At 31.7% G+C, this 14,548-nt stretch overlaps 1 protein-coding gene and 1 non-coding gene across 4 annotated transcripts in view; both read left to right on the top strand.

Moving 5' to 3' along the window:
- The first annotated feature begins 5,086 nt into the window (after positions 1 to 5,086).
- Positions 5,087 to 14,548, top strand: part of uif (sushi, von Willebrand factor type A, EGF and pentraxin domain-containing protein uif) — a 52,662-nt gene continuing 43,200 nt past the window's right edge. For 2 of the 3 annotated variants that reach the window (XM_090106155.1, XM_090106154.1), the window contains exon 1: positions 5,088 to 5,238. The gene's annotated coding sequence lies outside the window, so the exon portion shown is untranslated. Of the gene's footprint in view, positions 5,239 to 14,548 lie in introns of all 3 variants that reach the window. The other variant, XM_090106156.1, reaches the window with a different exon arrangement.
- Positions 8,371 to 8,443, top strand: TRNAR-ACG (transfer RNA arginine (anticodon ACG)). Its single transcript has one exon. It is a non-coding gene; the product is annotated as a tRNA-Arg (tRNA).

Here is a 14,548-nt window from a genome sequence, read left to right as displayed (position 1 = left end):
GTTAAAAATTTCATTCATTTTAAGTTTTATAGCCATGTGAATACTGATTTGTAATGACTTTTATAGCAATAAATGGTTCTTTAATCAAAAATTGGCCGTTCTCAATGATTAAAATTAAATTATGGTAAATTTCGTAATTTTTCGATTTTCATGTGTTAATGTACATGATGTTGTTTTTGAAGATGTTACAATCGAAGGACAACTATGATTTTTTGTGTCAAGAATAACCCTATGTTAAGGTAGTTTTTAGCAGTACCCGCAAAACTTTGGTGGTACATTTTTTTTTCACAGGATTTTTTCGAAAAATCCATATTCTGCCGAGAAATTAAAAAAACTACAGAAAAAGTTAAAATAAAAAAATGCAGTCTAATTATTTACACAAGATGAGCCTATAGTGCGATAGGTAGGTTATTGCGCTATACCTATACCAAATTTCATTCAATTCGGTGCAGTAGTTTTCATAACAGAGTGGTTTTGTGTCAAAAATATTGAAACTCCGGATTATTTATAAAAAAAATCATAATTTCTAAACCATATATTTCTAAACCATAAGCATTATTTCTAAACCATAAGTTTTCGCTTAACTAAAGTTTATTTTAAATGATTACTCATGATGCTTTCAAGCTGAAAAAAATTTTTGGACCACTATAAACGGGCCACCCTGTATTTGTAGGTACATTCATGTAATTATCTCAAAAACAGGTACGAAGTTGAGAAAAAAATTTTTGATGGCCATTTATAGAGGAACTGTAAAAGCACCGTGCGTAGGTACTATAAGAGCAGATAAACAATTAAAAACAGACAATATAATATTTTGGATACTTTAAAGTAGGTATCATTTAGCTTCTGAACAATATTGCTGACAGCAAAAACCTATACTAGGTATAATGTTTATGCCCTGTAAAAGGTCGCTAAAGGAACAAGGTTTCAATGTCAGTAGGTATAAAAGGCTGACCTTGACTGTTATATAAATAAAAATTGTTTTTCATTTCTTCGGGTGTTGTGCTACGGATATAACATTATAACATCAGAAAGCTGAGTCAGTTACACCACTTATAACTCAAGATCGGATGAATGGATTTTAATCATTAGATTCGTATCGGCGGGATCCTATATAAATGACTAGCTTTCCGCCCGCGGCTTCGCCCGCGTTTTCAAAGAAAATCCACATAGTTCCCGTACCCGTTGAATTTCCGGGACAAAACCTTCTTATGTGATAATCCAAGTTACCCTCTATATGTGTGCTAAATTTCATTGTAATCGGTTCAGTAGTATTTGCGTGAAAGAGTAACAAACATACACATACACATCCGCCATCCTCACTAACTATCGTATTTATAATATTAGTAGGATAGGATAGAATAGGATACAATTTTGAAAAACAAAATAAATAACGACCGAGCGAAGACGGGATAAAGATCTAGTATCTATGTAATTTACTAATAAGTGTAATTTACTTAAGAATTATTAACAAGTATTAGGTACTTGCTAGTCAAAACTATCTTCATTTCAAATCGGGGGTTAGGTAAGTATATAATATACATATTTTTAAATATAACAAGCCAAAACTATTAAGTTTTTATTACCTAAGAAGATTATCCATAGTACATTATTTAATTGTACGTAAATCGCAAGCGTAGTAAGTGCTCTAATTAATTTAACCATTTCGGGGAACTTTTAATTAAGTCAATTGCATTGGGCAATACGATTAATTGCATTACAATTCATTAATACATATTTAAATAGCATTACTCTTTAGTTAATGTTTTTCAGTCGATTATAAATTTTTATAACGATTGTTTTCAGAGAAATTAAAAAAGTGCTAGTTTAAAGATGTTAATGGACAAAAGAAAGTCAGTAATGTAATACCTACTTAGTGAAATTTAAAATGTTCTCATAACTTGAGAGTATGTGAAGAAATATTATTTCTTTCAATTACTAAAACGTATAATTAGAATTTTGTTATTGTATGCGTAGATTTAACTTTAGAGCCCATAAGCCATTTATGCTCATAATTAAAAAAAATATTATATTTTTTGTTTAGGTTACTTTCCTACTAAGCGTTTTTATCACTGAATATTAAAATTTATTATCAGTTGTTTGATTTATTTATCTTGTAATAATATATTATAAGACAACGTTGTTTTTTGCCATCATAGCAATTACTTCAAATATTCCCGTAACACCTTTTAGGCAAGATAATTCTCCTCATTCATACAGATGAATCGCTCAATCAACGTAAAAAACATAAAAAAGAATATGCTTTGTACAATCGTTTGTAAACACCATTTACCTATTAATAACAATTTTTGAGCTCTTACATAAGCTAACATAATTATCTACTCAACGAGGCCGTTCCTCCATCACATTTCAAGTTTTCAAATTCTAGGTATTGGAGCCTCAATGGATATGAAATGGTGACCCATTGCATGACGTCAGCGTGCCATCGGAGAAAGTGCCGCATTCTGCATCACTCCATACAAGATTTATGTAATTTCGACGAAGATTGAGAATAAATCGGTTGTGTAATCAATAATTTACCGGTAATTTATCAGTTTTAGAACTTCGACACGTGTGAAATTGTTTGATATTACTGAACGAATGTCGTCCATTTGTCAACAGTTTTTGAATAATATCGATACGTGTACGTTACGTGAAATGTGCGTAATTAATATTGGGAATTATTTTAAAATAATCAACACATTCGTAATTCATATAGGATTTAAACAATATGCTTTTAGAGAAATAAAAATGATATCAATTTTGTGAACGAAATTAAAAATTATTTTACATTGATTGAGCTGATTCTTTTTCATAAATCATCAAAATCGGTTCACCCAATCGACTGTGTTTGTTTTTTGACACCACCACCACCTCCTTTTTTGAAGTAGGTTGAAAATATTCATTTCATGCTATGTGCCAACAAGTGCGTCACATAACGGTGTTAGACACAGATGGACTATAAACAGTAGGTAATCAAATATTATTATAGACGTCTTGGAAAGAAATTTTCCTTATATAAATATTACACTGTATTATTAGAAAAAATACTATTCTGATGACAATAAAAATCGTAATGTAAAACAAAATGTATTAGTTTTGATGTTGTTATAAAAGCTGAAGCTAGCTGTAGTATTTCAACTAAAAAAATCAACTAATTAAAAGAAACAGTCATATTTATATTTGTTTTCTATTTTTTTCAATGATTCAAAACTGCTATCAACCATAACAACATTACATGTGTTTCAAAGTTTTTTTTTGTATTTATATTTTGTAACAAATATTCTGACTTCAGCAAGAATTTAGTTTACAAATCCGGTCAAAATGTATACAATTCAGGGGGATCAATAATTAGGCTAACCCCAGTTACTTCACTAATGATATTAACAGACGATACAATTTAGTTGAAACTGAACTGAAATCCTTATAAACCGAACATCCGCTAATACCATTACAGTCAAAAGGGAAATAGCACAATACTTTAAACATAAATTTACTCCTTCTGTATCTAGTTGGTGGATAAATATTTGGATAATCAAAGCTTTTACAAGTGTATCGTAACATTAAATATCTCCAACTATAAGCTCAGAAATATAAAACAAAAACACACATTATAAAACATTAGATAGTTAAGAGTTTTACTTGATTTTATTTTTTAAAATCTAATATTATACTTAAATTAAACAATCGATATAACTACTCTTGATATAATATAATCCTCACTCAAATTTAACAGTTCATCGAATGGCCGTAAAATGTCAGCCTTTCTTGGTATTCTGGATTGTATGGGATATCTCCAAGATATCTCTATAACATCACTTATTTTTAATTAGTTCTTTTTTTACTTGTATTAAATAATTTAATAGGTCTGGATAAAATTATTTTATTCAATTTAGGTCCCATTTTAAAACAGACTGATAAGTTAGGCTGCTTAGTTTTGTGAACAAAAAATTATATAGGATGGTAAACATTAAATATGCAGTGCTATATTTTTCTTTCAGTCTTTTTTCTTTATAGTGCTAGTAATATAAAACTCTTGCGTGTCATTATGTATTATTTACATACATTTATGTTCCTACGCATGTCATGCAGTTTGAGTAATTGTTCATAAGTACTATGTATTACTAAATAGGAAGTCTGCTTTATTAAGGTCTAATTGAGAAACATGTAGGAGCTTGCATTATCAATATTACTAGCTAGTATTCATAATATGATTAAACCACTTGTATTTTATCATAGAAAATCTTTAATAGTAACTAGATACTTACATAATATTTTATCCTACTTATTTATATAATTGAGAAAAACATAATACCTATAATAGATAGATAACATAATACCTATAATATTAGATATTAGTAAATAGTTACTTATTATACCAAAGTTAAAAATAAAACAAAAGTGTTATGTTTTTAAAGCTTTATTAGCTTCTTCTTATCGTTGTGATAAGATGAAAAAGTTGAAGCTCAAACAATTATCCGCGTCGTTGTCTACTCAATTATCACGAGCCTTTTATCATTTTGAGTCTGTACTATGTTGGTAAGCCGCATCCTTGCTATGTAGTGGTAAATACGTGTAATAACAGTAACATGAGAATATGTCGGCGGATTGGAGAAGCGTTGTGGTTCAGTGTTTGTATCGTTTTTGTAGGTTATACGTGTTAATGTTCATAATGCAAAATAATGTTAAATAAAACGATTTTGGTAATTCTACGGATTTGAAAAAGACGAAGTGTTTTAATAATTAAAATTAATTTATGGGTAAAGTTCTAATATAGTACAGACTAGCACACTCAGTTCCGCAGAAAACTTGTTAAATTACCTGACTTAAATGTATAAAAATAGAACATAATTCTAAAACTTTTATTAAATCTATAATTCTCGTAAACCAATAACAAAAGTAGCTTTTCCAGAAATCAATTAAACAAAAGCTAAATACTTCATTAGCTAAACATTATATATTGAGCTGCGTCGCTGGTTTAATCCGACGCACACAACGGTAACCCGTCAGTGTGGTGACGTTCTCATTCTTACCTGCGCGCGCGCGTGTCTCGAAGAAAGCCTCCGCCTCAGTGCTGACCTGGCGGCCGTCCCGACCGTACCGGCCTGCCGACCATGCGGCAGACATCGTGACTCCAGTGAAGTGACTTGTGTTACAGCGCAGTGCCCGTGCGTTAACCCCAACCCCTGATAGTGTAACCGGATTTTAAATTTTGGAACGCCCCGCGGCGTGAAAAAGGTTAGTACTAGCATTGTGATCATTTACGCCGATGTGAAAGTTCCGATCGGCCTGGCACACTTTTGGTTCAGGTGCTAGCAGGTGGGCGCGGTTCACAACCAAAATTCCAATCTCGTGAGACCGCTTTCGTAGACAACTTTCTTCCGAGTTTCATTGCTTATGTATCGCGTTTGAATGGTTTGATACTTTTTCGCTGGCTCGTAGTTACGTCATGTAACTTGGAGCTAACGTTCGCGTAAGAAGGGAAGACATCAACGCGCGCAAGCTTTTTTAAGCTCGTTAATGTCGGTTATTTCGCAGACAAAAAATATTATTCAATACGCTTCCTGTCTGCCACGTAAACAAAAGCTTAAAGTTTTATGTCTAGGTTTGTGCCATATTTCTTGGAGAGCATTCTAGAATGTTTGACCAAACAGTGGATGTAGATTTAGACTTGTTTTTAAAAAGGCGATGCATAAGCAATGTTTACAGCGCCAAACGAGGACACTGCACATCTTGCGTCTAACCGGTCTGTTTACCGCCACGCTCTCCCTCGTATTATTTATCTAAGTGTTTCCTGTTCCTACCCTCTATACATTTTATAATTTCAATATTCTTAACGTTCTTTTTCGAGAATGTTCTTGGAAAACAGCAATGTAAATAAATAGGTATTAATTGTTTCATTGAATTATCGATTGATCAAATCGCCGCGTTTTCACTAAGGCGCTTGTGAAACAATGTTTAAGAATGTTAATGATTGCTTTATAGGTAGATACTGCTTATAATAAATATGATGTATAAATTGCGATATGGTACAAAGCAATATCGCAACTATTGAACAAACGCAAAATATATTCTACTCTACTAGCAAAATAAACGTAACGGACGTATAAATAGAACCAGTTGCACCGCTCACAAGCAGTGTCATCGCAATATTAATTTTAAAAGGCAAAGCGGCGGAATCTCATCAGAATTCCAACCTGTGGCAGCTCGAGCGAGCCAAGTTAGCTAATTGTGATATTGCTCCACGGTGGCCGCATTACTCAGTAACTCTAGCCACACGTCGCGAAAATACTTCCGAGTATCTCGTTCATACATCAAAGAGAACGAAAGAGACAAAAACTAGGTGCAATATGCAACAATGGCAAAGCCAATGCTCGCTTGCACAGCTTTTTATGAACTTTGATACTCTTTATTGTGAATTTAGAGGCTCTTCTTGGTGTGAAGAAAAGGTTCCATAACCTTTAATTATTAGAAATAAGAATTGTACCTATTTGTCTCTTTCACCATCAATCAACTTATCCAATATTAAACAGTATAGAAAAAAATAGATAATAGCAAAAAACGAAAGAGACAAAAACTAGGTGCAATATGCAACAATGGCAAAGCCAATGCTCGCTTGCACAGCTTTTTATGAATTTTGATACTCTTAATTGTGAATTTAAAAGGCTCTTCTTGGTGTGAAGAAACTGTTCCATAACCTTTAATTATTAGAAATAAGAATGGTATTTATCTTTCATCATCAATCAGCTTATCCAATATTAAAAAGTATAAAAAATAACGTAATAAAGAAAGACTTGATACCTACCTACAATGTTTTAAAAATAAATCATCGAAGACATAATAATAGATACCATCGCATTAAGAAAGGAGAAAATGTATTGTTTACAAAACATTTAATCCAATCTATATAACATCGTAAGTCTACAAATGAAGACGAAAAAGTACATTAAGGGTTTCATTTATCTCGAACAGATCCAGTAACACATAGGATATTGAACTGTTGTTTTCTTTACTGAGAAATAAATGAGAATACGCTAACTCTATTATTAGATGGGGTGTTACGCTTGGAGGGATTTTACCACAGCATAGTATTCCACTTCAGTACGAAATAGCTCCGTTATAAAAATATAACGAATTATTGATAGTAATTGCATTAATTTAAATCATTTTAATATCTATGAATTTAATAATGTTTTGCGTTTTGATTATAAATGATATTGGTAAAAAATCCTACGTAATAAACATTTTAATCGTTGCAAAAATGCAGTTTTCCGAAAGAACCGCGAACAAAAAAGGGATAAGACGTCATTAAGTTTCCAGCGATTTTCTGGAGCCAACAGTACAATGCACCTATTGTATTGTAAATTTTATTGTACCAATTCTAGACATGCATAAACACATAAGTTTATACGGAAACTTATTGAAGTAACTTCTTCAAAACTAAGATGTTTAATAAAAACAAGTAAAACCACATAGCTAAGTAGAAAACCGTAACCTCCTTTTCTTATGAAGCAGCTTGACAACGTTAGCTTTAACTTTGTAAACATTTTCCAAGTTTAAGCACGGTAATAAATGAAATCCGAGGAGATGAACCCTCGAGGCGCTGCTCTTATTTTTAAGAGACACCATTTTTATAATAATATGTTTTGTTTTGGTTTTTTGACGTATAACCTACTGAGAAATCCTTTGACAAGTTTTATATTCTAGACTTCATAATATTATTGCGATTACTGTAAAGCTTATTAATAAATCTATACCTAGTTATATACGAATTCAGAAATTATAACAAAATTACATGATGAGGATTTTTTATTGATAAGTAAATTAATGTAACGATAATAATTTTTAGGATCTGAAAATAAACATCACATTAAGCTGTCAATAGAACAACTTAATTAACATAGTAGTCTTCACCAATTACAACCTTCATTGCGTGAGAAGCTAACACCATTAAACGATTCATCTCAAAATGACTCTTAACAATTAGATTTACGAGTCATTATACCTTGGATCGTATTGACACAAATTTGTTGACCTTTGTCGTTTCTAAATCAATGAGCATCAAACTTACGGAATGTTTGTTATTCTTATATAATACGTGTAGTAGTGTAGAAGTAGAGTGTACACCTGGCAACTCAAGACTACAGTTACACTAGTCCGTTAGTGCGAAGGAGGTCACTCGTCGCGTGTCGACTTTCAATGCTAGAATTAGCGTTCGCTGAAACACTAATAAATAATCACGTTTTTAATTGACACAAATAATGGCTTCACTGAATATTAATTTAAAATAACAATTTCACATTACGCCTATTCACTAAATCGAACACGCAAACTTAGAATACGTTTCGTAAATTTGTTAGCTTTGAGCAAGGTCCTGTGGCGCAACGGATAACGCGTCTGACTACGGATCAGAAGATTCCAGGTTCGAATCCTGGCAGGATCGAGGTATATTTTTTTTATTAATTTTTTATATTATGTATTTTTACTACATAATATGAACTATGTAATTCGATTAATATTTTATGTTGATTGCGTTTTTTTAACAATATAAAATTATTTATTTTATGTTACGTGTTATGAAGCGCATAGAAGTACGTATTTCTAGTGTATCTATTGTATCTTATTCATTATTGGAGACAAAACAAAAACAAGTTTTTATTGCTACAATAAATTATCGATTTGTTCTCTATCATCTGTAAAATACAACGAAATGAGATAAGACAGTCTTTCCGCGCTATTTACGGAACAAAGAGCTTAGAGCACTAATGAAATTGATTATCCAAAGGGTTTCTTTGCTTCCGTTGTCTGCAAACCATTGTCGTATAAAATACACTTCTGTTTACAAATATATTTTGAACTGTATCTGCTTTTCTTAAGTCGCAATATTGCTTAAAACCATTTGTTGACAGCTAAGTTTGTGGCAACTCATTGTATCGAAGACTATTCTTCGAAAAGTTCATAGTTGTATTTGTATTCGATCGCAAAAAACAAAGTCGTAAGTTTCGAAGATGAATGAATTAAATAAAGAACATTTTATTGAAATGCAGGCTTTAGCTTTTGTAAAAATAAATTACGATGTTATCAAACTGGTTGTAAAGACAGAGAGAAACTTATACCTAGTGTGCTTATAAGTGTAAAAATTAAAACATAACTATATTTCTTATTTATATTAAATACCCAATTAAATAAATTATTTAAAACAAATATAAGTAGTTACAACTCTGCTACATTTCCAAAAATAGGTATTATATAAAATGAATAAAATTTTCTAAAACCATTTAACGTAATACGATAAAACTGTTGCAAAGACCTCATCTGTAAGTATAGCACTAACCGTGAGCTAGCTAAGTGATTACTATTTTATTTTCTTAAATAAACACACCTGTCTTTAAAAACATTTAAATGTGTAACTGAACAAACTAAACTGCAGTAAAGTCTATTCATAGCTATAGAATAAAGAGTATTCTATTATGAATAAAAATATGTTTAAATATTTTAATATTTACACAGACATATTTCGCAAATTTATTGAATCGAAAACTCCATCGCTTTTGTTTATTTTATGCGGCAAATTTCATTACAACAAACATTTTAGTACACTTTTTTGAACGAAATTTATTCAATTTTTACAAATTTCAAGCCTGAGTCGACTAGCGAAAATGGTCGTTGTTATCACATAAATAAATATTTTTTTAAACAGCTGATGTAGAGACAACATTTCAGGATTCTGAAATGTTGTCTCATCGATTCGATTAATTGCTTCTCTCTTCTCAGCTGTAATTTATAAAGTTAATCCCTCGTATTCAAACACGTAGGTACTTACATGGCAATATTAACTTCATTCAATATATATAATGGGAGCACGTACGAACAGCAAGCAGTTTGTATAGGTAATGTTCTGTTGCGGTTTCTTCAAATATTCATGGCTCTAACGTTAGCCTTTCTAAACCGCTGCCCGGCGACAATTTTGATACTTACCAAATTGAAAAGTGGATATTCAATTTGCAGCTTATTTTATAAAGCCTATATTCTATGCACGAGGTATTTTTGCTTTTGTATTTGTAGTGGCACTAATATTATTCTACCAAAGGTATATGTTTCTATGATAGAATACTGTTTTTCATTTCTCAAATTCTTCGGAAATCGAGTTTACTCCTGTATTTTAACTATCAAGGAGGCTTTGTATACTGGCGAATTCAGCTCGAAACAGCTCTATGTTAGTGTTCCCACTAACTGCCAATGTTAAAGGTCATACAATAAGATGAAAACGTTTAACATGGCTATGGGTGAAGCATACGCATTTGATCACCTACATTCTCCTGATTTACATTCAACTCGCATATAATATAGGTATTTAGGTGACGAAGAATCTTGATTAACGGTACAATGGTCTATCACATAAACCTGACTGAATGTATGTTGGAATTATTGGTGTATTTGAACTTTAATTTCGAGATCAATAAAACAATAATTAGCCTCGTATTTTATGAGCATTAATGCGGTTTAATTTTAAGAGAAGTTTATATAAAATACAGAAAACTTAAAGGTAATTTGTGAAAATTAATGTCAACCATACGGTTTATCCATAAATTATCCAAAGTTCGTCATTGGTTCCGTATTAGTTACGGTTTGGAGAGAACAAATTGATCTCATTTCCATGAAATACACTCTTTATTTTTATGTTAATTTTAACGTCTTATTTATTGCGTGCCTATGTAGTAAATTTTGTACACCAGAAGCTTATAAATATCATTAGTAATTATACTTCAAATCATTTTTAGTTTATTAATTAAATATAGGTATTTACCAGAAGTTAATCGAGTTTAACGGAATACATTACTAAATACTAATTGCTCATTAAATTATATCTAGACTCCATTTAATCTTAATTGCAAAACCATAATTATATAACAGATATACGCAAGTAATTTGCATTAATTATAAATGTACAGATTATTATTTTTAATTAAGTACCTAGTCTAGTTAGACAACAATCAAATCAGCTTCGTAATCTACAAGTAAACAATTTATATTATGTATGTAATTTTCAATTTGCATTAGCATTCCATACCCTGAGTAATCTAACTAATATTTCATTTTAGGTATTAACTATTAACTAGGTATGTTGATATTGAAAAATTTTAATACTTGCTAAGTAAAGTATTTAAGAAAATTTAGATGCAATTCATGAAAAGTTAACTGAAGTTATAACTGCTGAAGTAATTAAACCACAATTCACACTTCCGACTTATTTCATTCTTTAAAAACTACGCTCAATAATTAAAGGTTTCATTACAACTGTAATCACTTTACATTATACCAAATAGTTACTGCCTAATTTTCTGAAATACAAATAAATAAGTATTCATACAAACTGCAAATTTTTTAGGAAACCTTAATTACTTTGCCTTTACAGTCAATTGCTCTAAAAATACTCGGCTTATTAACCCATATACGAGTTTAGGAAGTACAGCTGCGCTTATATTATCTAGAAGTGTTCAGGTAAGTCAGTAGTCCCCTTCTAAAGTGACCTTGCTTCATCGCAAGGCTCGCTGTCGTTCACCTCGCAGGAATGCGACCAATAATGCCGCTTTGTTGACGAACCAGGAGATAATATGAGGGAATTCACTTCCAATGACCTGAAATAATTGATACCACGCCCTACTTTTGTATTAATAAATCGCCATCTTGATACTTCAACGAAATAAAATTAAACTCGAAACAGTTTAACGGCAAGGCATGCAGTAAACGCAATCGAACTTATTGAGGAAAACATTTAAGTATTTATCAACCATATCTTATTGAAACTATATTAACTACGTATACGTTATTCTGTAAAACATGAAAACACTAATATGATTAGAGTCATTTATATGCATAATGATCCGCTTTCTAAATCAGTCTTAATTAAAAATGCAATAGATAAAAGAAAGCTTGTATTACGTGTTATGTAAATCACTGAGTTATCTCATTTTGCTGACAAATTTTATCGAAAAAAATATTTTTGTTTTACATTTTAATTACAGATACAGCTATTTTTATATTGGATGTTTGTCCATTAATTTCGTATTTTATTTATTCTCTAGTGAAAAGATTCGTAAAAAGTGAATGTATTTTTAATGAAGAGTGCTTAACTTAATCCCAACTCCAACGATCTAAATTTAATCCTATTAATTCCAACACAAACTTATGAATTAATGAATTCACCCAATGAAGTCGACCTCGGCAAGGAATTCCGCGCCATATTGTTAAATCACCCGCCTAAATTAGTAGGCGAAATAAAGCCAACCACATCTAATTGTTTCCACTTGTAAAGTTAGCGAAACAACAATCGATTTAATTAAATCCCGAATTGAAGTGAGGCGTTTTAAGAATCTTTCTACTTTCAGAAATAACAAAAGGCATTGCTACTTACAATGGTCGTGAAGCTTTAAGCTTTTGATACAAAGACTTACGGGTACCTGCCTGCAACGAAACGAGTTGTCATTGTATACGAATAATTTGCTATAGGTACCTATACATTTATCACGCAGCTAATCGCTAACGTCAAGGAGATATTGCACAAAGTTATTTTAACCCACACCAAGTTTCTTAACTCCGTTCTCTTAAATCACATCGTATTGTTTATGAATAAGATATGTACAAATGATATTTTTTGATGTCATCACGTCGTTTATTTATGAACTAGCTTTCCGCCCGCGGCGTCGCCCGCGTTCTCAAAGAAAAACCCGCATAGTTCCCGTTCCCGTGGGATTTCCGGGATAAAACCTATGCTATGTGTTTAGGGGATGAATTTTCTAAAATCCTTTCTTAGGTGACGCCTACGTTATGACATCTACCTGCATGCCAAATTTCAGCCCGATACGTCCAGCGGTTTGGGCTGTGCGTTGATAGATCACTATATCAGTCACCTTTGAGTTTTTTATATATAGATAATGAACAATAAATAGAAAAACTTAAAATTAAAATGATCATATCTTTTTATATCTGTTTGTTAAGATAAACAATGCCTTATATTTACACTATAAATACCATGCTTTTCGACCTTGTTGAAATAAAAGAACAAACCACAAACCGGACTAAACGCTCATTGTGAAATGTGTATCGTGAAATCGTTTGAACTAGTTATAACTGTCGACGCTAACTTAACCATTTAGACTTTATGAATATTGTATTCTCTTTACCTTTAATAAAATGTAAACGTTAAAATTAAAGGCACCACTTTATTAAAAAATAGACGATGCTTCATTTCCTATTTAGCTTAACAATTCATAATATTTCCTCGTATTATCAAATCAGCATTTTGCACAAAATGTTTGTGTCAAATAGCCTATTACTAATGCTGATTTTGCTTCGTTAAATACAAATATTCTCACGTTTATACTAGGTGTAATAAGACCTAGAGAATACGTGATCGTTCGATTCCTTTATGTTTAGTGCTCGTCGTTTATTTTTATCTCACGATTATATAAACATGCATACTAAAGTTTAGTCATGCGTTTAAATAATATTTGGTTCAAGTTCATATTACCCAAAGTCAATAAATTAAGTAATCGTTACAGACCATACATGTAAGAAAGAAACATAACCTTTCGGCTTGAGCATAATATGTAGGTACCTACATACTTTTAATTTTCATTTTTACTGATTATTACTTATGAATGTGTTCAATCTTAGATTGCAGTCTAGCACTTAATATTCCACTATCGTTCCAAAGCCATTGTCAGAATAATAAATGTTAACACAACATAGCCATTCGCTAAAGAAACCAACGATATCACCACGGCACTTTCGAGCATCGCCCGAATACAAAGTAATATTTCTGAGCCTCGTTTAAAGGGGTATAAGAGACATAGAGATAGTATGTACTACTAGAGGGGTTATTCCAAACAAAAACATTGCGCGCGGCCGATGTGGTGGGGTACGTGTGGAACGAGCGAGGCGTGGCTTCAAGTTCAAAGATTAAGCAATGCGTGCAGATGCGACACATTGTGCAATCTGTTTACTCGGTACTATCTGGTGGTACTGATACTAGGGAATTAATAAAACGAGGATTTTATATTAAACTATGTATTTTAATTTCCTTTAAATAATATCAATTTAGTAAGCTTTTGTCGTTTTGTGTAGTAATCAATAGTTTTATCAGTTTTTGCTTCATGATGTAATCGAATTTTGGAGTATTGGTTTATAATAGCCCTAATTAAATGGATACGATGATTCAATGTTGATGGCGTTTACGTATAAGAAACTCACATTTTGAAAAATCTCACGTGAGATTCGAGGATGGGGGAGGGGTGGAATAAATTCTCACGACATCTCACCAGGGGGGGAGGGAGGTGCAGAAAATTTTAAAAAACACCTCACGTAATTTATGGACGCCCCCTTACTCGATCACAATTTTTGTAACGAATGTGAAAGACGAAACAATAAATACGCAAAGCGGCTTTTACTATAAACGGAACTACATTTAAAAATATACTTTATTTATTGAGTTATAAGGTTGCTTCCATTCTGTTTATTTACATTCTCAAAAACATCAATCGCCGCA

This window comes from Colias eurytheme, chromosome 10, assembly GCF_061535395.1.
Source record: "Colias eurytheme isolate Ceu_HAF_F1 chromosome 10, ilColEury1 Martin Lab GWU primary, whole genome shotgun sequence".
NCBI classification, from domain to species: Eukaryota; Metazoa; Arthropoda; class Insecta; order Lepidoptera; family Pieridae; genus Colias; species Colias eurytheme.
The sequence above is the reverse complement of the archived record's forward strand: the minus strand, read 5'-3'. Positions and strand labels throughout refer to the sequence as shown.